Here is a 25,251-nt window from a genome sequence, read left to right as displayed (position 1 = left end):
ATCATCTAATGGAGAAAAAGAATACATAGTTTTATCAAATGCAACAGGGACAATTGGTTAGTCATACACAAAAGAATAAAAGACCTCAGACTATATACAAACATTGATATAAATGGATTCAAACCACAAATGTAAAACTATAAAATGTCTTAGAATGAAACATAAGGACAAAAATTCTTGCATTTTCAGATTTGATAGTAGTTTCTCAGCTATAACACAAAAGCACAAAGAAAAAGAGAAAAATGTATTTGACTCTATCCATTTTCACATACAAAATACTCAATAAAGAAAGAGAAAAGATAATCCACAGAACAGGAGCATTTATAAACCATACATCTACTAAGGAAATCTACAACTCAGTAGTAAAAAGATATATAACTTAATTTAAAATTACACAAAATATATGAATATTTATCTCTAAATGTATATAAATAGCCAACACACACATGAAAAGATAGCATTATTAGTCATCAAAGAGTTATAAAACCATGACTAGATCACACATCACCCTCATCAGGATGACAAGAATCAAAGTTAGATAATAATGTGATGACTAAAAGCTGGAGAAACTAGAACCTTCAGAAACTGTTGACAGGGATGTCAAATGACACAACCATCTTGAAAAACAGTCTTACAGTTTTTCATACAGCTAAATATTGAGTTACCAGATGCAAAGATTATTCTTGTCAGCTTGATTGAATTGAGCGATGCCAAGATTAGTAAAACAATGCTCTGAGTATGTCGAGAAGATGATTACAGAGAGGATTAGGTTATTAGGACTCTGACCTATCAATGGCTTGATTCACTGATGAGTCCAAAATCTGAGTAGGTCATTGGAAGGCGCAGAACCTGGAAGGCAAGTCTTAGATGGAGAAAGGGGGTCACCTGGGAGTATGCCATTGGATCTGTGTTAACTCTGACAACTTCTTACTGTTTTCTATGTTTCTCAACCACAATGACATGGTCTGCTCTGCTTGGTGACACTACCTCTGCATGATGATCTGCCTCACAGCAGCCCAAGGCAGCTAACCCAACCCACCGTGTGCAGCAACCTGTGAATTCCCATCACATGATAAATCTTTCCTCCTTATGTCAAATACGTTTGCATAGCAAGCAAAGTGCCATGTTCTCTAACAGTTTGACATCTCTGCCCTGGGTGAAGGTCAAGGAACAAATTCAGGCTTGTACACAGTAACAGGATTTAGTCATAACAGCCTAAAGATAGAAACAGTCCAAATATTGGCCTTGACCAATTGACTAACAAAGTAAAATGTGGTATATCCATGCAGTTACCTATAATTTGGCTAAACATAGTAATGACTGGTTGGTATACATTTTATACTATGACAAATAAAGCAACTCAACTTTAGTTGTTGTTTGCGGCTTAGGGAAATGGGGACACAAAGAGTCACAGCAACAGGGAACAGGGTTTCAGATGATTAAAATAGTCCTAAAATCAACTGTGTTTTTGATACGATTCCATCTATGAGTATATTAAAAATAATAAAATTTTACATTTTAAGCAGAATAATTGTATTGTTTATGACTTAAGTTTTGGAACAGCTATTTTTAAGCCTACCATTTCCTAGAGTAAGGAAATTTCACATTCCCAAGTAGGGATAGTCAATAAAAATAAATAACATGCTTTTGGTGCAAAAATCCCATAAGGATGGGTTCCAGGGTCTACTCAATTTTACATACATTTTATAATATTTTATGTCCAATATTAGCATATAAACTCTATAGCTTAATTTTAGGCATCTTTAGCAGAGGTGATGCTCCATATCTCTATGCAGGGTTAAGTGTGAGGTTCCCTTAGGATAGATACAGAAGTATGCATTCTTTTCTAATGATTTGTTTTTATTTTTAGTTATATGTACATGTGGGAAGTAGAATGTGTAAATGTGAGTACAGATGCCCACAGAGTCTAGAAGAGAATACTGATTCTCCAGAACTGGATTTGCTGGTGGTTTTGATCCACCCACATTTTGGGTGCTGGAAACTGAACTCTGTCCTCTGGAGGAACAACAAATTCTCTTAACTGCTGAGCTATCTCCCAGCACCAGACCCAGACATTCTTATTCTTATATGAATATTTCTCTTGAATTTGAGTGCCTATGGCAAGTTACTCAATAGTCTGCTTTGTGCTTCTGGTTAATGATCTTTCTTACTTTTCATCTATAACCCCCCAAATAAACAAAACGAGGAAGAATTAACCCTTAGCTTCTTTCTTAACAGTTTTACTACTTTTTCATTACCACCTGCTTCAGGACTCAGGACAGTCGTTTTCTCAGAGAACTTTGCATATAAAATGCATCAGAGCTTGCTTTTGTACCCTGAGTTATTTCTATATATTACAAATGCTTGCTATCTGAAGTCTAAGATGGTGGGTTATCTATTTCCCCCATTGGGATATCAATCATTAAATTTCTAGAGGGCTAAAATCTTTACATTTGTCTACCCTTAGAGATGAGATTTTTAAGTAATTATAACACTAAACCACAGAAATTTAGAGTTTAAAAAAGGCCTTGGTAAAAATTTGGTCCAGTGTCTCAATGATTTTTATCTTTCTGTAACATTTTTGGACAATGCCTTATTCAAGCCGCTAGTTTAACATTTTTAATATTTTGAAATCTACCACCTCATAAATGGGCTCATTATGTCCTTCTGGCAGAAGATTCATCACTAATGTTAAACCTCAGCTTGTAACTTCCACCCTTTGGATATTCTGAGGTCCATCATGTGTGGCTATACAAGACTATCTAATTCATCACCCTGACAGGGTATTAATTATTTAAAGACACCATCATAATCTCCTTGTCCTGTCTGCCAAGCTTCTCACTTCATTCAGATGTTTCTCATGGCTGTGGTTTCTGGAACTTTTACTTCAGAGACTCAGTCTCTCTGAACACTACCAGATTTCCAATAAGCCTCAAGTCACACTTCCTGGAAGTAGAGCTCAATACTCATGCTCAGTGTCAAATATGCAGATTCCCTTTCCTGCTGTAATCTACACCTGGACATTTGCTCAAGATCTAAAACTACCTGTGTTACCTGGGAAGCCACAGCATACTATAGTTGTTTGCTAAGCCTGCTGTAAACTGAATTCTGACCTTTCTTTGCATGTGTGAAGTCAGATGTCCTGAGTTCTTAAACTTCCAATTAATACTGTCAACACCCATACAAGATTCTGCATTGATTTTTAATAATAAGCAAAGTGCCCTGCATAAACTAGAAACTTGGCTAATATTGCTATTTTTCTCTTATAGTAGACATCACTGAAATATGACTGTGTGTTTATTCTGTGGTTCTTGAGAACAGGGCCCAGATATACTTGGCCATCACTGTATCCTCATTGTGTGGGAAGTTTGCTGCTGTACAGTAGTTGTTCAAGGACACTGTTTCCTTCCAATTGTTTGTGTTGCCCAGATTCTAACCATAATAGTGCAGCCAAAGAATTAATTTGGTTTTATTGTCAGTCACTTGAATTCAAACTGTTAACTGTGTTGACACTATTTGAGATAATCTTTCCGAGAAAATGCCATAGCCTTAAAATTCCAATCAGTGTTAAATTTCAAAATATGACCAATATTATCTAAGAATCTAATTTGCATCAGGCAACTATCAATTCTAGAACACAAACTTTTCTTTTTAGTGAGTGTGGTGACTTTTCATGTGAGTTGTCTCTAGACCATCAGCTTCAAATCAGTAGGTTCATTGGGACTACTATGGCAGGGGAAAGATTCAAAGGAAGAAGACGAATGTCTTATTGTCTAGTCTTGCTAACTCAAAAAATGTTGATTTGAATATAAACAATTTATAGAATATATAAGCTATTCTTCCCTTGACTAAATTAAGGTAAATTCAAGGGACAAATCAGAAAAACAGTCTAGGGACAGGTTATTTTTAGATTTCAAAGGTGACATAAATAAGCCCTGGGTACTTTGTAAGAAAAAAATTTTCCTGCAAATTAAGTTTTCTAATTAAAACCAAAATACTCCTATTTAGGAGTAAATGGGAGCCAAAGATTACTCTTTATATTACATAACAATTTGAGCACAGAAATTCATAAAATAAGGCTAAAATTATAAACAATTTGGCTTTCCAAAGCTTTTGCTACTCATTTTTGCTAGCCTCATGTTACGGAAAATTGGCAGAGAAGCCTCCTGTTCTTTAATATATGACATTACGGACTTCTTGGAAACAAGACACGATAGAAAGGAGGGCTGTTTATGAGTAAGAGGACGTGTGCCACCAGCACCTCGAGTAAGAAGCATCAGACATTTCTGGTGCTGAAAACCTTTCAGTGAGGTGAAGCAGGCCACGTTCCATTCCTTTCATTTGCAGAGATGAGATGGATTTGAAAACCATCACCTGGTTTCCTGATGCAAGGACTCGCCATGGGAGCTAATCTCCAGCACATTACTTTGGCAAGCAGATCTTTCACCCCTTTGTCTCCATGCATTACAGAAAACGTTAAATCAGGTTGGTGTCCACACAAACTTTTGATCCTAGGAATAGCCTAGGATCCCACCATTATCTTCCCGCCCATGTGTAGGCCTGCAGTAGGCACTACTAATTTAATCTCTTTGCTAGACGAAAAAGTAGCTGATTTTCTAGATCAATATTTGATTGAATATGTTTGAAATGTTGGCAGATAAAGGCCCCTTTTCTGGTCCAAAGACTTTTTGAAGCACAGAGGTATAGCGTTCTAGCTCCCCTGGGACTTGAGTGGAAGGAGGTCTCACAGATCTGTAAGAAGCCTTCCTGCCTTCCCTTGTGTTCTTCCAGCAAGACTCTCCAAAGGTTGAGATGAGAAAGAGGTAAGATCAAGAACGGGAATGTCTTTACATCCATTTTTTTAATCTTTCCCGGGGCTTCTCTTAACTAAAAATAATCGTTTATATCACTAGTTTACAAAAACCTCCTATGATAGGAAGGTAGAAAGAGAGCCTATCTGATCGGCTGCAAGGACATAACCTAGTGACTGTGGCAAATAATTTGAGACCGCAGACTCTATCATTTATACCACCAATTAAAAAAAAGTCAATGTATCAAAAAAAAGAAAAAAATAGAAATGAAAAGACCAAAGTGCTAGAGAGATTTAGAACTTCAGTTTTCTAGTTAGGTTGATAAGTAAAATATTTTTTAAAAATTATAAATTGCATTAATTTTGTAAAAACATTTATAAAGAAAGCATGGAGGCTGTGGAAACTTTCATCTAAATAATAAAAATAATATTTGACCATACAAAGAAAGAAAAACCTAGGTCAGTATCATCAGAATATCATTATAATCAGTAATTTCATTCATTTTAAAATGAAATTAGATTAACAGCCCTTGCTCAAAACAAAACATAAAAGTCAAAGTCAGCCTACCCCAGAGCATTCTTCGGAATAAACAATTCTAGCAATAGTGCCTTTCTACAGATGGTATTCAAAGAGAGATTACCGAAGAGAGTACTTCTGTCTAAGTCTCTCCTTTGCTGCAGAAATGGATATGCAGCCCTACAACAAAGAGGAGAGGATGCTGCACCCCTTCAACAAAGAAGAAGGATGCTGCATCCCTACAACAAAGAGGAAGAATGCTGCATCCCTACAACAAAGAGGAGAGGATGCTGCACCCCTACAACAAAGAGGAAGGATGCTGCACCCCTACAACAAAGAGGAAGGATGCTGCACCCCTACAACAAAGAAGAAGGATGCTGCACCCCTACAACAAAGAAGGATGCTGCTGCAACCCTACAACAAAGAGGGAAGGATGCTGCACCCCTACGACAAAGAGGGGAGGATGCTGCACCCCTGCAACAAAGAGGGGAGATGCTGCACCCCTACGACAAAGAGGAGAGGATGCTGCACCCCTACAACAAAGAGGGGAGATGCTGCACCCCTACCACACATACAGAAGGGTGCTCAGAATCCCCGTGCTGCCATCCCTATCACCCTCTCTGGTTTTCTGTGGGTGGAATCTGTACCCTCAGCCCCAGCTACTGGGTTTGAATGCAGAGGCTGACAGCAGGGAAAGTAACCTTCACACGCAAAGCCAATTGCAACCCCTAGGAAATGCAGATCCCATGGGATTCATTTTCCACAGGCTAAGCCAAATCAATTCTCTTATTCTGAGACGGGAAGACCACAGTAATCTAATTTTTTAATGACAATTTCTCACCACTTTGATTTATTTTGGTAAAAATCATCTAGTCAAAGTAATGATATCACCAGCACAAATTCAACAGCTATTCAGGTTATCATATCATATTTCTTACCCAAATTGGGAAATAAGTAGTCTATGAAAAAGGATATAGTTTTCTGTGTGTTTATTTTATAACATGCTGTTCACTGCTAGGTGGGAAATAGAAATGCCATAAACACTTAAGTCAATTACGTGGATAAATTAAATTTTTGAATACTGCTTTTAAAGAACAACCAGAATTTGAATTAAATAGACCAACTTTCTGTCTACAAGTATATTATGAAATGCATGGCATTGGAGTCACTGGAACATTCCTTCGTGGTTCTTATACACCAACTGAGCGGAACATGGAAGTACTGCCATGGGCAGAAGGATCCTGAATACAAACTCAGATTGCTCCATGTCTTTGACTTAGAATCCTTGCTTCAGGGTCTCTTACAACCAAAATGTCTCTCACTGGTGGGGCAGCTCTGATTGTTAATCCTTGCAAGAGTTCCGTCTTCTTCCCCAAGATGTAAGAAGAAGAAAGTAAAGAAAAACAGTGAGACAAGCTATTAGATATGAAAACGTAAAGTGTTACCTATATAAATTATTCCATATATCTTTCCTTAGTATTGTTTAAATAACAGTGTAACTCCTTATTTCCCTAAAATGTCATGTTTTATAAGACTTGATTTATATGTCTTATTATTACTGTAACAGAACTCCTTTGTTATGCAAAGATTTAAGGTTTTAATTTTCCTGATAATTTATGTGAATGAAATAGTAGGCATTAAACCAACATACACTGGCACTTGTGAGATCTAATCTGAAAGTTCTATTTCTCTAATGTACAAATACTGGGTAACTGCCCAGATTCTCCAGCCTGTCAGAAACCAGAAGTTGTTAGTTTAAATCAGGAAAAGATGTATCTTCTTGACATGACCCATGGTTTTAAGGAAAAGTGCCCTCATTCCCAGTTTCAGGAGGGACATTAGGAAAGGAATTCTTTTTAAATTAGAGAGTAAGCAGGGAGACCACTGAGGGGAAGAGCCTTGTGCCAGCATGGGCTGGAAGCAGGATTGGGGTAAGACCCTCCCTGGAACCCACAGGGAGCTTCCCAGGGGCAGAAACGGAAAGTTCCTGAGGTGTGCGGCTGGGTAACAGCTCAGGTTTTCTCAACCCGGTGATGTTTCCTTTACTTTAAGTATTACTGAGTTGAGTCTTTTGGTTTGCTGTGGTCCTTGTTTTCATTTCACGGATGTCACGTGGTATGCTGAGTGGTGTGGTAACATCCCCTTTTCGGTTTGTACCTCTCCACACTTTGTCACGGCTATAAGAGGCATAGATTTCTTGTGGGAAACCCTATCTTTTCATCAAGACATCATAGCCGTACCCAACCCTTTGCGATCTGAATAATACATTCATCTTTTTTCAAAGGATGGTCCATGATTTCTGAGGTTCTAGTCAACACAGAAGTCAAAATTTAAAAGTACTTGATTTAGGCCTGTCTTCTAAGTGACTGAGGAAGGTGAGTGAGGAGGGACTGTCCTGCTAGAGAGACCCACTAATGAGAACAGGGTTTAGTAGACAAGGCTCACTGTGGTGACAACCATCAGATTCTTCACTTGAACAGAAGAGATATGATTTGAACATTATCCCACCACAGTTCTGCTAGCATGCATAACTAGCTAGCCTGACTGCTAGCATGACTTCAGGAAGGTAAACTAAAAACACTCTTATATGACATCAAACACAATGATATCATCAATCTTATCAGAAACAATATTTGTATTATAGGAATTAAGAAGATGTTTTCCCAAGGAAACTGAGTAGCTCTAACACACTAAATATTAAGCAAGGTGAGAAACTTGAAGTCTGTGTATGTATAGCTGACAACTTGATAAGAGACTTTAGGAAGACACGAAGTTTACAAAAGTGACTGAGATATGTGTAGTGGTGTGTGATACACTAACACAGTCAGCATCTGCTTTGATTGTTTAATTACCTTTTTCTCCTTTATCCTTACTATAAGAAATATGCTATCGTCTTTTGATGAGGGGGACTTAATGCTCTTAAAGTAAAATCAAGATGACTCACCATAGATAGTATAACTTTCCTCCTTAAATTTGTGGTAAAGGAAGAAGTACAACACTCATTGGCAACTTAATTAGATAAACATAGATATGTATACATACATACATACATATATTTTATTGAATATACAAGTTGTGAATATATAATCTATATTTGTATATACATATTTTTATATAAGTAAAGTATAAAATAAAGTGTTCTTTTTAGAATTGTTTATTTTCCTTGAGATTCATAGCTAGGTAAGTGATAATAATAATAATAATAATAATAATAATAATAATAATAATAATAAAAGAAAAAAGATGAGATTCAACATTCTATGTACATGTGAAAGCTGATGATGGAAACACCGTGTTTCCCTACTTATTAGCCAAAGGAATTTCTAGAAACACAGGAAGAAAGATGTGTTTCAGCAAGAGCAGAGGGGAAGAGCTTAGGTCTTACCAGCCAGAAGTGCTCCAGGGGTTCTACACAGACTGGCTTCTGTCTTAGGTTTTCTGTTGTCGTGATGACAGACCGTGATGAAAAGCAACTTATGAAAGAAAAAGTTTATTTCAGTTTACATGTCCTGGTCACCAACCATCAAAAAGGGAAGTCAGGGCAGGAATTGAAGGCAGGAACCTGGAGGTAGGAACTGAGCAGAAGTCATGGAGGAATGATGCTTACTGGCCTACTCCTCATGGCTTGCTCAGCCTGATTTCTTACAGCATGCAAGACTGCTAGCTAAGTAAGCTGGCCCTGCCACATCAATCACTAACTCAGAAAACACACCACAGGGTTGTTCACACATCAATTTAGTGGGAGCATTTTCCCAATTGAGGTTCCCTTTTCCTAAATGACTCAGTTTGTGTTAAGTTTCTTTCTTTATGTTGGAAAGCACTGTGTGGGGGCTAGCAAAGGCATTTGAAAACTTGGTCCTTCAGTGGAGCTGTTTGGAGAGGGTTAGGAGGTGTGACACAATTGAAGGAGGTGTATAACTAAGCCTGGTTTTGAGAATGTAAAGCCTCCCATGACTGCCATTTTGCTCTCTCTCTCTCTGCTTCCCCTATGCTCAAGGATATGAGCACTCAGCTTCCTGCTCTGGGTACCATGTCTTCCTCTTGCTGCCATGCTCCTCAGCCATAATGGACTCTTATCTTCTAAAACTTTAAGTCAAAATCAACTCCTTATTTTGTAAGTTGCTTTGGGTTGTGGTGTTTTATCATAGCAACAGAAAAGTAACTAATACACACCACAACTGAAAAATTCATTGTTACAGACAGAGTTCATTGTTAGGCATGAAGACAGCAGCCATTGTCTGGAGTCACACAAAAGCACTGAGTGACTACGAAGCTGTTGTCCGCCTCTTTTGTGGCTGTGTTCTTCTATGAGAGGTGAAGTTTCACGATACAAACATGGTATTGCTGGCTCTTTCACTAGATGGGAATTAGAAAGGCTCTCAAGCCAATAAGAATGTAAATGCTACCATTAGGTAGTAGAAAGAAAAGTAGAGATGATGCCTCTTGTCTCTGAAAATCCAACAGAAACGGACAATGCTTTCCATGACAAAATGAACCACTGCTACTCATGGAACAAAGCTGAGTAGATCCTCCAAAGGCCACACATGGGGGTACACTAGGTAGTATAATTATACAGCTTTTTACAGAGAAGCTTAAGGATGCAAAGGATTTGAATTATGCAGCTCTTGATATTTAGCAGCACCCATATGCACACTGTGTCTGAGCACGGTCTGTAAAGAAGACAGCATAAGTCACGGGTCCTGCTTTCCAGAGGTGCGATCGTTTATGAAATGAAAATGAGGAATTCGGTTAGGATCATCTCCAGGATGTCTCAAAAAAAACCCTTCACACTTGGTACATCTCTGATAAAATTCCCCAAACAATAGGATTCATCTCTGTTTTTCTTTTCCCACATAACTTGTGTGATCATGTTACTGTTCAGTATAAAATATAAGCTGATTTTTTTTTTCTAAATCACTTTCTTTTGAAGATTAGCGCTCTCCCTCTATTTCCTCAGCATCCTTAAGGAAGTTGATCATATCAAACTGTGATGAGTCACCACAGTGACTCTAAATGAGGAGAAACTAAGTTCCCAGCAGTGATGTTGGATACTCAATAGTCTCCAAAAGGATAAAAGTAAGCCTGGCAAAATCTTTGTTTTGTACCTGCCTCTAGTCCATTTGTGAAGGAGTGCTAATGAAAAATGAGAGTGATGTTCCCATCACACATTTTTGGATTACTGTGCAGCAACATCAATTGGAAACCTAATGAACAGAGACCACCTACAGAGGAGAGAGATTGTGCTCCTCTGTCTGCCTGCATCCAATTTACCAAGCAACTGTGTGGAACAAGCTGCCTGTTTGTTGAGCCCCTGCTCAATTGATCATGCATTTAACATTGATAATTGGCAATGCCAATTGCCACTCTCTTTCTCCAGTGGAAGAACGCTGCAGTGCTTCACCACTGTGTAATAATACAGGGGACAGTCTCTTTCTTCCAGGGCGATCTCAGCCCTCTGGCATTTCATAATGGTGGGCTGTGGAAATTATAATAGGTCCCAGAAAAACTAACTGGTCATTTCACTTTTTCCAGTTTACAAAGGGAAAATGCCATGTTGTTGTCAAGTAGAACTTCTCCTAGTCAAGGAAATAACAATAAGAAACGTAGTAGGTGAGCTCCCACCAAGCATATGGAGCATATATAAAGAGAAAAGCTGATGTTCCAAATGGTAGCATCCTGTTCTTTGTTTTTGCACCTGTTCAAACTGGCATCTGGTATTAGGCTGTGACTAGTCAAACATTACTACTTTCTGTCAAGCTTGCTGGGAGAAACAAAAGAAAGGGAATATGGTATAAAATATTAGTTAGTCCTGTGTGTTATTTTGTTACTACATTTTCCTTGTCAGGCTCCCTACCTGTGTTTATCATCAACATCAGTTTTGTTTCCGTTTGCCTTTCTCTTAATTTGAGTCCTAGAAGCCATCTGGCGTTCAGTCTAATTCCCATGCTACAGTTCTCCATAAGTCAGGCGGCTGACTGCTTGTCAGGTTACAGGATTAAGTTTAAGGTTTTCTTAATTCACTGTGAGGTTCTTCATGGAGTTGATCTATTCTTTCTTTCCAAGCTTGTCCAGTTGTAGATTTCTGCATGTGATTTATGTTTAGCAGGTGTTAGTTTGCTAGGGTTTTCTAAATATTGGCTTCACAAAGCAAGGGAGGCTTAGGAAGACACTAGGACTCACACAAGTGGGGAATGGCTTCCCTGCTGAAACTCAATGCTGCAGAACTATTAAGCCATAAAGATGGATGCTGCAATACAGAGAAAAGCAGAGAGGCTCAAATTCCATCACTGACTCGCCAGTGGCACCACTGTATTCTGTGGCACTCAGAGTACTCAGAGAAGAGGATAGGTGAGCTTCAAACACAGATCCTTTCCCTACAGATTACTGAAAAACTGAGTGTGTGTGCTGTTTTTTTTAATGTCCTACTTTTAAGTTGAACGCATTCCTTTGTACTTTTGTTGTCCTGGTGTGAACTTTAAGTGTATGATCAAACTGTAGGCCTCATTAGGGAGAGGAGGAGGAAAGGCCTGCCTTTAGAGAGAGGGTTTGTTATTGTCCTTTAAGATGTGTTACAAATACATTACAATTTACATACAGCATTGGACAAACATAGGACAAAAGGTAAAGTTCATTTAATGATGAATTCTGATAGAAGTTTTGAAAACTGTTACAAACATCCCATTTCTTAAGTTATACGTACTTTAATAAACTTTCCAGATTTAGACATGGTGGCTTCCATATACTCGTCTCAGTGGGTAATTAATCTTATCATTATGTCTGTAAAGTGTGACAATGTCTAAAATGTCGATAAAGTTTTTGGACTCTTACCGGTCTCACAATGGTGTGTGTGTGTGTGTGTGTTGATTTTAGCCACTCTCCGTTATTCATGAACTCATTTCCAACTATTCAAGAAAGTTGCTGTACTCATGTTAGAAAGGGATAATGGAAAATAAAAGGAGAGTAGGATGCTATACATGTGGTCACACTGACAATCAAAATTAACATACAGAACTCTGTGCTCCTAGGTCACTGTTCGGGCCCTTGAGCAATACCACTTTGTACTATAAATTGTTCCTACAATTTAAAAAATGTATAATATGCTCACAATTTGCATATCTTAATATGAATTACAAAATATTAAATTTGACTACAGGTCCTCATCAACCAGTTACTAACAGGAAGCACCTAAAGGGCCCAAGCTGTGAAATACCGAAGTGCACAAAAGTATGTGCATCTTTTCATGAGCACCAGGCACACAGTTCGATATGTGTGCCTTTCATTTTTGGCACAAGATGACAATTCAAACCTGTGCTTATTCATTGTATTTGATCTTGAATTATTGGGATACCTTTTAATATTTCAGGTGAAAATTATCATTATAGGATTCAGATGTGATGATGTTATCTTCACACACCACATGTCAGGAGAAAGTACTTAGGTACATACTGATCAGTAAAAATAACAAAATTTATTTGTCATTTGGACATTGCTACTATTAGAAAGGTAAAATACCTGGGTGTGATAGCACACGCCTTTAATCATAGCATGTGGGAGGTAGAGGCAGGCAGATAAATCTCTATGAGTTCAAGGGTAGCCTGGTCTACATTAGAAAAACCATGTAGCATTATTATATGTTTGCATCAGATATGGACTAAATGTATTAGTTCAGTCCTTGTGGGGAAGGTGGATGATGAACCTGTTGTTTGAATCTTAGATGGTCTTTTAACAAAAAAATGGAGCCAGATACTGGGGTGAAAGCTGAAAGATCAGAGAAACAGAGCAAGCCACGGCCTACCTCACCTCACAAACTCCTCAGCTGATCCTGTTTCCTCAGACTGAAAGCCTCTCAGATGAACTGCTTCAGTTCCTGTTTCCTCACGCCTTATATATCTTTCTCTGCCCTACCATCAGTTCCTGGGATTAAAGGCATATGTGCTTCCTAGTACTGGAATTAAAGGTGTGTGCCACCACTGCCTGGCTCTGTTTCCAGTGTGGCCTTGAACTCACAGAAATCCAGATGGGTCTCTGACTCAAGTGATAGGATTAAGGGTGTGTGCCACCACTGTCTTGCCTCTATGTCTAATCTGGTGGTTGGCTCTGTCCTCTGATCCTCAGGCAAGTTTATTAGGGTACACAATATATTGAGGTACATAATATATCAATTTCCCCTTTTGTGTCTAAAAGAATAAAAGAAGGTTATAATTAATATAAGAAAAACTACATACAATAAGTACAAGTATATACAATAAGTACTGTCAAGATTTATATTAACAATGTCCAGTCCATTAACATTTGACAAATTCAAACAAAAAACTCCATTAATTATTCTATTTTGGTGAGTCCAAAATGTTGTACCTAATTCACTTTCTGTCCTAACTTGTATTACCAACCAAAAACTATCTTTTGATGTCTTTCAAACTTATACACTTTACACCTCTTTAGTGAGTTTCTTTTCTGAATTTGTTAACAAAGAAAACTATAACTATCTAATCTTCAGCTCCCTCAGAGACCCAATAAGGAAATAATACTACCTAAGCATGCAGGAAGTGCAAATAAGCGACTTTCAAAAAATGTGAGAAATGACAGAAAAAGCTGGCTGCCTGGACGGTCACCCAAGATTTATCTGTAACATTGGGGTATCCATCTTCAGCCTACAGGCTTAGCATATCTGACAGACTCATCTGTGAAGCAGAATTTTCTGAAGGGCCTTCCTATCTTGTCTTGGCAAGGTTCAGCAGTCCTTTCTTTTGTGTCCTACAGTTCAGGCAAGGGCACTTTCTTGCCCAGTGGCTAGCTTTTGCCACAATGAAAGTAAACTCCATATGGAGTTTCTTCAGTGCCCATCAGCTTCTCTGAAGTGGATTGGTGCTGCCAGGAGCAGACACATCTCATAGTCATAAAAAAAAGAAAATATCTGTTATTAAAACATCTTAAATGTCATATTCTGTAGATCTCTGAAGTGTGTGAAGATGACCTGTTTATCTAAAATATATTTCTGTTTGACCTTGAAAACATACCTAATATGCCTACAAATTCGATTGTAATAGATGACTAAATACTAACTTGTAATTTTTTATATTCTAATTAGTTGGTAATAATAACTTTCAAGGACTAGCAATTTGCATTAGATTGTTAAATGAGCTATATAGGTACAATACCTTGAACAAGATTAGAAATATAAGTACACTATTTTCTAACAAAATTCATTTCAAATTTGTATCAATATACATAATTTATATACAATATATAAAAATCCAATGTAAAATATTTAAAACTAGTAGTTGCATTTTAAAAGTAGATTTAATAATCTACACTTTTATCTTATTATGGTTGTATTCTCTTTTTTTCAGAGTAAATTCAATAATCTACCTTTTATCTTATCATATCTATATCCTCTTTTTTCCTTTTCAGAGTAGATTCAATAATCTACCCTTTATTCATCATTTCTATATCTTTATTTTTTTCAGAGTATATTCAATAATCTACATCTTATCTATAGCCTCTTTTTTCTTTCTTTCTTTTATTCTTTCTTTCTTCCTTCCTTCCTTTCTTTTTCTTTCTTTCTTCCTTTCTTTTTTCAAACAAGAACACTTAATCTAATTTCCTTTGTAATTAAACACCCTAAACAACGATAATTACCCATAACCCATTGAATGACCAAATACCACCCACCCCACCTCTTGGGAATGTGGGCTTCATGTTCTTAAAATTACTTCCTGCTGTCTGGGGGCAAAGGCATCTTTAGGGAATCCTGAAAAGAAAATTTTTGGTTTAATTGTCAAGTCCTGGGAGAGTTGCTGCATCATTTGTATAGTCTCTGCTTAATGGGAAAGTGCAGGGCTTGTCTCAAGTCCTTGCTTGAGTAGTCTGTGAAGCTGGATCATCTCAGCTAGCCATTGTCCTGAGCAATTGTAGTCCAATGCCTATCTTTGGGTGGTATTTGTCAGCTTAGTGGTATTATCCTGATGGAATCATTGTTATGGGGTCCCATCATCTTTTGGGAAACTTCAAAGTCACTGTTAGACGTGGTCATGGTTCACTGTAGAAAATCTTTTTTGTGGGACATTTTTTTCTGGATGATTCATCCTTTTTCTTCAGATGTCTCATTTGTCCAGTGTTTTTCAGATTCCTTAGCTGGATGCCTTTATTTCCCTGAAAGACAAAAACAAAACCTTTCCCCAACCATAACATTGGGGGGAGTTCCAAATCTTATCTTTATCAATTTTGATTTATGGTTTCTTCTGAATTTTTTGTTTTCTCTTCTCTTAGCTGTTCTATCATTCAGAGCAGTATAGTTTTTTACAACAGGCATTAGGTTCTTTAATTGCTCTGTGAAGGATTTTCTTCCATGGTGACAGGAAAGGACTGAACATAATTTGTAATGGGGGCCTGTGAGAGGCCCCTCAGGAAGTTTCCTGGTGGCAAAGGAAAATGATTACCTTGTCTGTTTCTTGTTGATCTACATTCATTAGTCCAATATTTGCCTTTGCCACACCTTCTGCATAATCCAGAAGGGAGCAGCATTCTGTTGCCATTGTTCCTTGAATAAACATTGTTTCTAGGGATGCCCTGTTTACAGTCCCTTTTTAGGTGACCTTGTTTACCACATTTGAAACATCTGATATTACTATTTTTCTTCAAACCTCTAGATATCACCTCTACTATCCAAGTATCATCATGGTCATGAGATTCAATGTATCTCGGATCCATTTCTCCAAGAGTGTTGATCTTGCTTTTAACGGCCTAATTACACATTTTGAATTGTGCATTAGCATTTTCAAAAGTCAGAGATTCAATTATATCTGTTTAGCTTCTGAATTTGGCATCATTCTATTTACTGCTGAAAACAGCCTTTGTAAGAAATCAGTGAAGGTTTCTTTTGGGCCATGTATAACTTTTATAAATGACTCAATTTTCTTTCCTACTTCTTTAATTCTTTCCCAAGCATTTAAGGCTGCCATCTGGCATAAAGCTAGGGTGTGGTCATCATATGGAGATTGCCTTTCTACATTAGCATAATCTTATTCTCCAAGAAGTTGATCTTGGAGGATTTCCATACCTTTAGCCCTGCTCCATCGTTTAATGGTCTTAGCCTCATCCTTCCACCAGGTCCTCCATTGTAATTGTGGACCAGCTTCTAAAATATCTGTAACCAACTCTCTCCAGTCTTGAGGGATAATTCTATTGCAAATTGACCATGAGTTTAACATCTGCTTCACAAATGGGGAATGCATACCATATGACACTATAGCATCTTTAAATCTCCTCAAATCTAACATTTGCATAGGAGTCCAGTTATTTATACACAGCCTTGAGCATTTGGCAGTTCTTGTAAGGTTACTGGATAGATTAAGGTTGTCTGTTTGAAAGCCTTAGGCTGTTTCTCTGTAGCCAATGATGAGATTGGTTCACATTTAAATTCCTCTGTCTGGGTCTGAATTTCTCTATGATCTGTTTTAACAAGTTTTTCTAAAATTTTTATCTTGGCACTCATATTAACCAACTTTTTTCATTATAAAACAAAAATGATCAAACAAATAATATTTATGATTGACATTACATAAATCCCATCCACATTAATTATTCTCTCATTTAACTGTTACATTTTTAGACCATCAATTGTATTATCAAACAGAAACCCAATTCACTCTATTGTAAAAATGTTTCCCATTTTTTAATGTGGGAAAAAGCTTTCTTTTAACTAATTCCTCCCTTTAAGAAATCTTAATTGACTCACCAAATCTGCTGATAATGATGATTCAGATGATGGTGGCAGCAGCCTGAGGACGGAGCCCAAGGAAATCCAGAACCCACCAGGAGAGGAAAGAAGCCAAAAAGCCAGCTTTCTGCATTGGGGAACGTGTGAAAACAGCTAATTCTGGGGTGTTTGAAGCTTGAGCCTGGGGAGTCTGCTGCCAGTGTATTAGGGACTCCCAGCCCAGGCAGGGTAGAGATTCCGGCCATATATAGCTCTGGCCTAAGCCCCAGGTAAATGGCTTTTTCATGAATTCGTGCCCCACAAGTTGGATGCCAGATGTTGTTCGAATCCTAGATGGTCTTTTAATAAAAACCCCAAGAGTGGGGTGAAAGCTGAAAGATCAGAGAAACAGAGCAAGCCATAGCCCACCTCACCTTGCCAACTCCTCAGCTGATCCTGTTTCCTCAGACTGAAAGCCTCTGAGTCCTCACCCAAAAGGATCTCAGCTGAACTGCTTTAGCTCCTGTTTCCTCACACCTTATACATCTTTCTCCACCCTACCATCACTTCCTGGGATTAAAAGCATGCGTGCTTTCCCAGTACTGGCATTAAAGGTGTGTGCCACCACTGCCTGGCTCTGTTTCCAGTGTGGTCTTGAACTCACAGAGATCCAGATAGGTCTCTGACTCAAGTGATAGGATTAAGGGTGTGTGCCACCACTGTCTGGCCTCTATGTCTACTTTAGTGGATGGCTCTGTCCTTTATCCCCAGATAAGTTTATTAGGGTACACAATATATCACCACATGAACCCAGCACTTTGTGAATATTAGGCAAGTGCTATAACACTGTTATATCTTAAATGCACTAAATTTGTCCTAATTTTAATATTTCTTGATTTAATTTGTATTTAATTTTTATTTTATATTGGAAGTTAATGCATGGCATATGCATACATGGATGGGGAGGCTGGAGGAGGCTATTGGGTACCCTGCCCTATTATTCTTCCTCCTTATTCCCTTGAGAAGGTCTCTCATCAAACCCAGAACTCACCTTAAATGCTAGACTGGCTGTCAGCACACCCCAGGGATGCTCTTGTCCCTGTACATCTCCCCCCACAACACCAGAGTTTAAAAAAAGCTGCATGGTTGTGTGCATCTTTTTATGAGTATGCTGGACATCTGAATTCAGGTCCATATGCTTGAGCAGCAAGCATTCTCAACTACTGAGTGTACTTGCGAGCCAGCTTTTCCTGATTTCTAAGGGGAATTTTTTCGTAACGAGTTTTGCACAATTTTCTGCCTTTGACTGTCGTTCTCAGTCTTTGTCCTGTTATGGTTCCATTGTCTGGCTTCTCACAGCCAGCCTCAGTAGAACAGTTAAGTATACAGCATTGATAAAAATACTAACTCAAGAAGACTGTCAAAAGAAAACATAAAATCCAGAATCTGTTTTAAGAGGCTGGCCATCCCACTGAAAGCTGTAACTAAAGAATGTATGATTCTGCTTGTGTGTTTGCTGAGGGAAACATGGGCCCCTATAGTGGATTGTGATGGAAAACACTTTCATCGTCTACTCTGTGTAACAAAGCTTAGCTCCTTAGGGGAGGACTTTTCCTCTGTGGGATCCACACCACCTTCCTTTTAAATGCTGCTAAGTGTGAAATTAGTGTTGTCCTGTAAGTGCATAGGATTAATTGTTAGTAATTGAACACAGTTTGGGGGCTAATTATATAAAAATTGATATTAAAAGAATACTACCAAATTGATTGAGTTTTACAGTTCACATTTAGCTTTTAAATTACATGAGTTGAAAGTCAGTGGAAAGAGACAGAAATCCATTCAATGCTTCTGTAGGAAATTAAGGTTTACTAGTTCTTTGAAAGAAAAATTAGTCAAATGCTGTCATGTCAGCAAAGCAGTAAAATGATTCTGAAATTAACTATAGAATTAGAAATGAAATGTGCTAAGCTTGACCATGTTTTGTGGAGGTTATTGGCTTTCCTTGTGCACTGACTAGTTAAGCTACAGCAAACCAGGACACAAAGGCAGTTCGTAGCTGAGCACAAAGCTGGGTGGAGACACAAGGTTGGAGACATCTGCTCACCAATAAGGGATGCTACTGCTGGGACCTGCTTGGTCAAAAGCAACTTCCTAGGTTTTGTTGTTGTTGTTTGTTTGTTTTTATAATCCACTAAGTCCAGTTAGTGTTGCCCTTACATGCATGTGTGTGGGACCATCCACCGGAGTGTGGGGATCTGTGGTGGAATATTATTTTAAAGAAAAATGCTGCAAAAACCTGTGCATACATGTGAAGTGTACAAAGCATGGGATGCATGTAAACCAGGGGTTTTAAAAAATGAGCTTTGGTCTTCAGAAGGTCCTTGAGAAAGCACTGCACACAGGAGGCAAGAGCTCTTCCGCTTCAGAACTTCCTGGCTCTCATTAGATTCGGTAAGAAAGATTTCTTCCTTGGAACCCTCAACTTTTATATAAGCTACCTCAGTTATGTGACATCACCCCAGACAAGCAAGGACAAAGTCATTCCCACCGTGGTTTCTCTTTTGGTATTGCTGAAGGCTAGTCACATGACTGGTCAAAATACATACCAGCTTCCATGCTGGCCACTTAGTCTTCTGGCCCCATTCTCATCAATCCTATGTCTTTTGTCTTTAACTACCTGGCACTAACCTCCCTTTTTATGACAGCCTTGGCATCTACAGGGTTTGGGGCACTTCCAGCCTCTCCTCATCAAATAATCTCCCAGGTCTTCATCTCACAATCAAGTGAGTTCCAGGAAAGGCGCAAAGCTACACAGAGAAACCCTGTCTTGAAAAACCAAAAAAAAACAAAAAACAAAAAACAAAAAAAACCCAAAAACAAACAAACAAACAAACAAACAAAAAAACAATCTGTCTTCCTAAGAACCGCCTGGATGGCTCCATAGCCTGTTCCGGCCTACCCCAGGCCAGTCCTCACATGGGAACTGATACTAAGTGCCAAGTAACAGAGACAAAACAGCAAAATAGTTAAAAGGGAAAAAATTAAAACACCACAAAGATATTGACAGACTCACAATTATGCTAAGATACTTAACATAATGCTATTTATCCATATGCATCAAGTCGGGACAACTTGGCTAAAATAACTACAGTATTAGAGAATCAAAACAAAATTAATGGCTCAGAATTCCAAAATAGTGAGAAATCATAACACCTCCAAAGATTATAATTTTTCCCAATACCCCTTGAAATAATATGCTACTGAAATTCTGAGCCAAATAATAATAACATCAGTTTGTATAACTATAAGCATATGATTCAAAATTAATTAAAACATTAGATTTGGGGCATAAAATTAGACAGCTAAATGAAACACCAAGATATTTCCAAGATAAAATCTATACTGTGTAACAGATTAACATTTTAAAAGATTTGTCCATCCAGTGGGGATAAAAACAACAATAATTGGTTTTTAATATAATTATTTAGGAAGTGATGTATCAGATCTATTTTATTACTCATTTTACATTATATATCAGAACTTTTAAATTTATCTTCCATAAACCAAAGATATCCTTAAATGCAGGGCTAGGGAAATAAGAAATCAAGTGAAAACTTCCTTATTTTCATAAGTTAAAATATATCATAAGTTCTTGTTTAGAGAAAAGACTTTTACCAAAAAGAATTTTCTTTTGGGAATTCTCCGATACCAAAATATATTTAATGGACAATATCACTGAAAAAATCCTAAACAATACAAATGAATCTGTAATAATCCAATAGCAAACACCTAAAATAACTAGAATTTTTCAAAAATGTAACAGAATAGAAATATAGGAAAGACTGAGAGATAACTACATAAAATTTAGAACTATCTTTTTATCAAAATGAGTCAAAGCAAAAGGAAGTGTCTAAATCACACATGAATTTTAATGTATTAGTTCTTTCATTCTAGGAAACTTTTATATAAATGAATTAAAAACACAGAGTTCTCACTTTGTGTTTTGGGAAAGCAAATTATTTGGACAGTAATGCCAAAGGGGAAAAACCCAGGCCAGTATCAGAGCACTAATGAGTGGGAGAAATTTCAACCAACTTTAGAACAGGGAAGGCAGATGGATGATGGTCGAGGCATTAAAGCAAATAGATGGTCAGGGCCTGAGATGCAGAGTGGTCTTCTGGCTCAACCGACGGGCCCCCGAGACAAGCTGGCTCTGATTCATCAGGGTTGGAGAAGAGGGACTGGGAAGGAGAGCTTCGCAGACAGCATGCACATGAGATTTGAGCACTGAAGTCTCTTCAGCTCAGCTCAGGTCCTCCTTCTCTCCCCTGCCCACCCTCATATAGAAAGAATCATCAGAAGCCAAGCCTTCATTTTCTAAGTTAAAAAACAAACAAACAAAAACCAAAACCAGAGTTTTTATTTCCAAAAAAAAGAAGAGCCTCTTGTCTGGGGAAAATTCTGAAGTGGGAGAAACTGGCTTTGTTGCCTTCTGACCTCCCTGTGTGATGGTCAGCTCCTAGCCAACTTACCATCATGCAAAGGATATTGCTACATTCTTCTACTTATATAAAAATATCACTTGGCATTGAACGAACCAAGTAATATGAAAGAGAATGATCCAGAAATACAAGCAATAAATGACCTTCAAAGAAGGGCTGAACTTATGCTGAAGAAAATAAATGAAGACAAAATAAAAGGTCTCTAATAATCCCTCATGAATATTCAGAAAACATTGTGACCATTAAGTATAAATAAGATGTTACTAAGAAGAGGAATGCCAGCTGGAGAATGAGAATAACTCATGTAATTTAAATATGATCACTAAATAACTACTGGGGCCAGCAAGATGGGTAGAGGCATTTGCTACACAAGCCTGATAACCTGAATTCAATCCCCAGAATATGTGTAAATGTGGAAGGAGAAAACTGACTCCACAAAATTGTTTTCTGACATCCACATGTGCGCTGTGGTACACAGATGCCCTACACATACATATCATATGCATATACACACGTGCATGCATAATAATAATTAATAATAATTATTATGCATAATTATTATTATTATTATTATTATTATTATTATTATAAAGGAACTACTTGTGGTAAACAAGTATTTGGGTATGTAACTAGGCAGATCAAGGGAAAATGCCTGGCTTTGTTTCATTCTTAAATTAACAAAATAAAAAGAAGAGGTTAATAAAATTATTCATCCTGGAGAGAATATACCATAATGTGGCTTGTGGTATTACACACTTGCACAAATCCTTGGAAATTATTCAGCTATAGATGCACCCATGAAAACTGTTAGCATAGTGCAGGACAGTTTTCTGTTGGCCTTGGACCAGCATAGTCTTCCTTCCTTTCTTCTTATTCTCAAGAATAACTGGAGAATGTACTAGAAATGTAATATTTTAGGTTACAGCACCTGACAGAAACTGGGTGCCCTTCAGTGCTTTAGTCATCATGTAAAATGTCCACAAAGTGGACCACACTCCAGGACCCCTGAGTCATGGCACAGTTGGGCACCCACAGACGGTTCCTTACTTGACTGATCTAACCCAGTAACTAGAAAACAGTAACACTACTTCGTACCTAGTAATTCTATTTAATTACCATCAAAGTGGAAAATACAATGAAATCAAAACCAAATGCAGAAACAGTGAGGTTCCCAAATATTTTAGTATAAGAGTATTTTGAAGGGAATGATGTTGTTGAAACACTGGTTTGTGCATGAGCACCTAGTCTTTGGTGTATACTTCAAAAATATCCACCAAGGAGCACAGATAATCATGAAAGCTCAGCCCTGGCAAGTTCTGCTCTCAGAGGTGAATTGCATTGATTTCTCCTGTTTCCGCAGTTATTGGTTGATAAAGTCTAGAGACGGTGTTGTTTGGAATGAGTTTTGAAAGATGAATGAGAGCCAGATAGTATATTCCCAATAGTTTTTACTAGTATTTCAGACAGATATAGCATGGGCAAAGATGCCCATCACAAAATAGAGATTTTGGAAGAGTGTAAATAGTTTGGGTTTTCTAAATCTTAAACCATGAAGTTGGGTGAGTGTGGAGGTGAGGCTAGAGAGATAGGTAAGGAAGAGCCAGGTCCTTCATCACACCAACAGAAAGTTCTACCTTCAGGTGGTAAAGTGCCAAAAAGTGTTTAAGCAGAGGAGTGACAGACTGTGTTTAGATGCACCACCATCACTGAATTCACAGGAGAGAAAAATGTGAAACACAAGGAGAGGTGGGTAGAGATGTGCTTCATTCAGATAAGATACAAATAAGGTTATTACAGGACATCTAAAGGGATATTGTAGGTAGGTAGTTGAATACCTAAAGAGGAGAGGAATATTCACTGAGTTTGTTAGTTTAAATAACACTCAAAATCATGAAAAATGATGAAATTGCTAGACATTTACAGAATTTACAAAGTGAAAAGAGATTAGTAAGTGAAAAACTTCTTGGGGTGTCACTGTGGAAAGAATCATAAACACAGAAATGTACAGAGATGACAGACAAGAAGGAAGCAACAGGAAACGTCAACCAACAGAAGAGAGAGTTTAAGACAATGTCAATAGTGTCAAACAACCCAAGAAGATAAGAGGCAAAGCATGACAACTCGACTTGGCATCTGAAGGTAACCAAGCCCTCCAAAGGGACTACAGGAAGCCTGAATACTGGAGAGCTACAGAGGGAGCAACGTGCTCCCTCTGATCAAACTAATTTAGCACAAGGGACAGTGGTGGAAGCTGAAAAGGGAAAGGATGGGGACGGGGAGCAGAAGTGTTTATTTAAGACTTGGGGGTGGCCAAACCTGTGGAGAGGGTGAGTGTAGTCGGTGGCTGGAATGAGAATGAGGCCCCCATAGCTTCATATATTTGAATACTTAGTCACCAGCAAGTGGCACTGCTTGGAAGGATTAGGGGTGTGGCCTTGTTGGAGTAGGTGTGACCTTCTTGGAGGAAGTATGTCACTGGGGGTGGGCTTTGAGGTTTCCAAAGCTTATGGCAGGCCAGTCTCTCTCCCTCTCTCTGCCTTTGCATCAGAATGTAAAGCTCTTAGCCATTGCTCTAGCACCATGCATGCCACCATGCTTCCTACCTTGATGATTATGGACTGACTGAGCTTCTGAAACTGTAAGTAAGTCCCCATTTAAATGCTTTCAGAGTTGCCTTGGTCATGGTATTTCTTCATAGCAGTAGAACAGTGACTAAGATGGTAAGAAAATCAGTTGAAAATAAAATACATGGATAACAAAAGGAAATTCAGTCTTAGAACAGACAGAAAGTTCTGAAATCTCAAGCACAGGGTTGGGTCTTCAGCAGGAGGGAAGCAACATAAATTGGACAAGTTCTAGGCTTTACTACCCTAAACATGGAGTCATGGCATTTGAAAAATCAGGGGGCTCTTTGATTTCTCCTCTCTCCTCCTCTGCAGCAGGTCATACCCCAATCCTTTGATCTTCTTTTAGAAAGGATCATAAGATGCTCGTTCCAGCAGGCCCTTAATACCTGTAGGAAGCAATGAATACAGATAAATACAGTGAAGAATCTGAACAAACAGGCCTTACTAAATTGCCCTCCATTTATTGTCATTAGACCATACCCCCTGCTGGGCAGTCACCTTTTTTTTAATGAAGGAATTTTTTTATTCATTTTGTATACCAACTACAGATCCCCCTCTCTTCCCTCCTCCTGCCCCTCTATTCTTCTTCCCCAACCCCCCCCCCCCATTCCCTCTGTCAACAATGTAAGGCCTCCCTTGTGGAGTCAGCAAAGCATGGTACATTCAGTAGAGGCAGGTCCAAGCCCCGTCCCTGCCTACATCAAGGCTATGCAAAGTGTCCCACCATAGGTAGTGGGTTCCAAAAAGCTGGTTCATGTACCAGGGATGGCTCTTGATCTAGGGAATCCTCAGCCAAAGAGAGAGCTACTTCCTGTATACTTATGCCCATACACCTTCTATGCTCTGTCATCTTACTTCCTCTCTCTGCCCAGCTACATCCCCTCCAGACCTCTATGGTTGATTAGCACTGGGATTAAAGGTGTGTGCCACCATGCCTGACTCTGTTCCCAGTGTGGCCTTGAACTCACAGAAATCTGGATGAATCTCTGCCTCCAAAATACTAGGATTAAAGGCATATGCTACTATTGCTTGACCTCTATGTTTAATATAGTGGCTGGCTTTTCCTCTGATCTCCATGCAAGCTGTATTTATTAGAG

The 25,251-nt window shown here is 38.3% G+C and overlaps 1 long non-coding RNA gene across 5 annotated transcripts in view; it reads right to left on the bottom strand.

Annotated features, from left to right (window-relative positions):
- Window positions 1–220: 220 nt before the first annotated feature.
- The window catches only part of LOC128108277 (uncharacterized), a 79,601-nt gene continuing 54,570 nt past the window's right edge, over window positions 221–25,251 (bottom strand). For 4 of the 5 annotated variants that reach the window (XR_008217408.1, XR_008217409.1, XR_008217407.1 and 1 more), the window contains one exon: window positions 11,945–24,540. This is a non-coding gene — a long non-coding RNA (uncharacterized LOC128108277). Of the gene's footprint in view, window positions 8,801–11,944; window positions 24,541–25,251 lie in introns of those variants that run through there. The other variant, XR_008217411.1, reaches the window with a different exon arrangement.

This window comes from Peromyscus californicus, unplaced genomic scaffold, assembly GCF_007827085.1.
Source record: "Peromyscus californicus insignis strain IS unplaced genomic scaffold, ASM782708v3 Scaffold_13__1_contigs__length_99412109, whole genome shotgun sequence".
NCBI classification, from domain to species: domain Eukaryota; kingdom Metazoa; phylum Chordata; class Mammalia; order Rodentia; family Cricetidae; genus Peromyscus; species Peromyscus californicus.
This window is presented reverse-complemented; position numbering and strand designations above follow the sequence as displayed.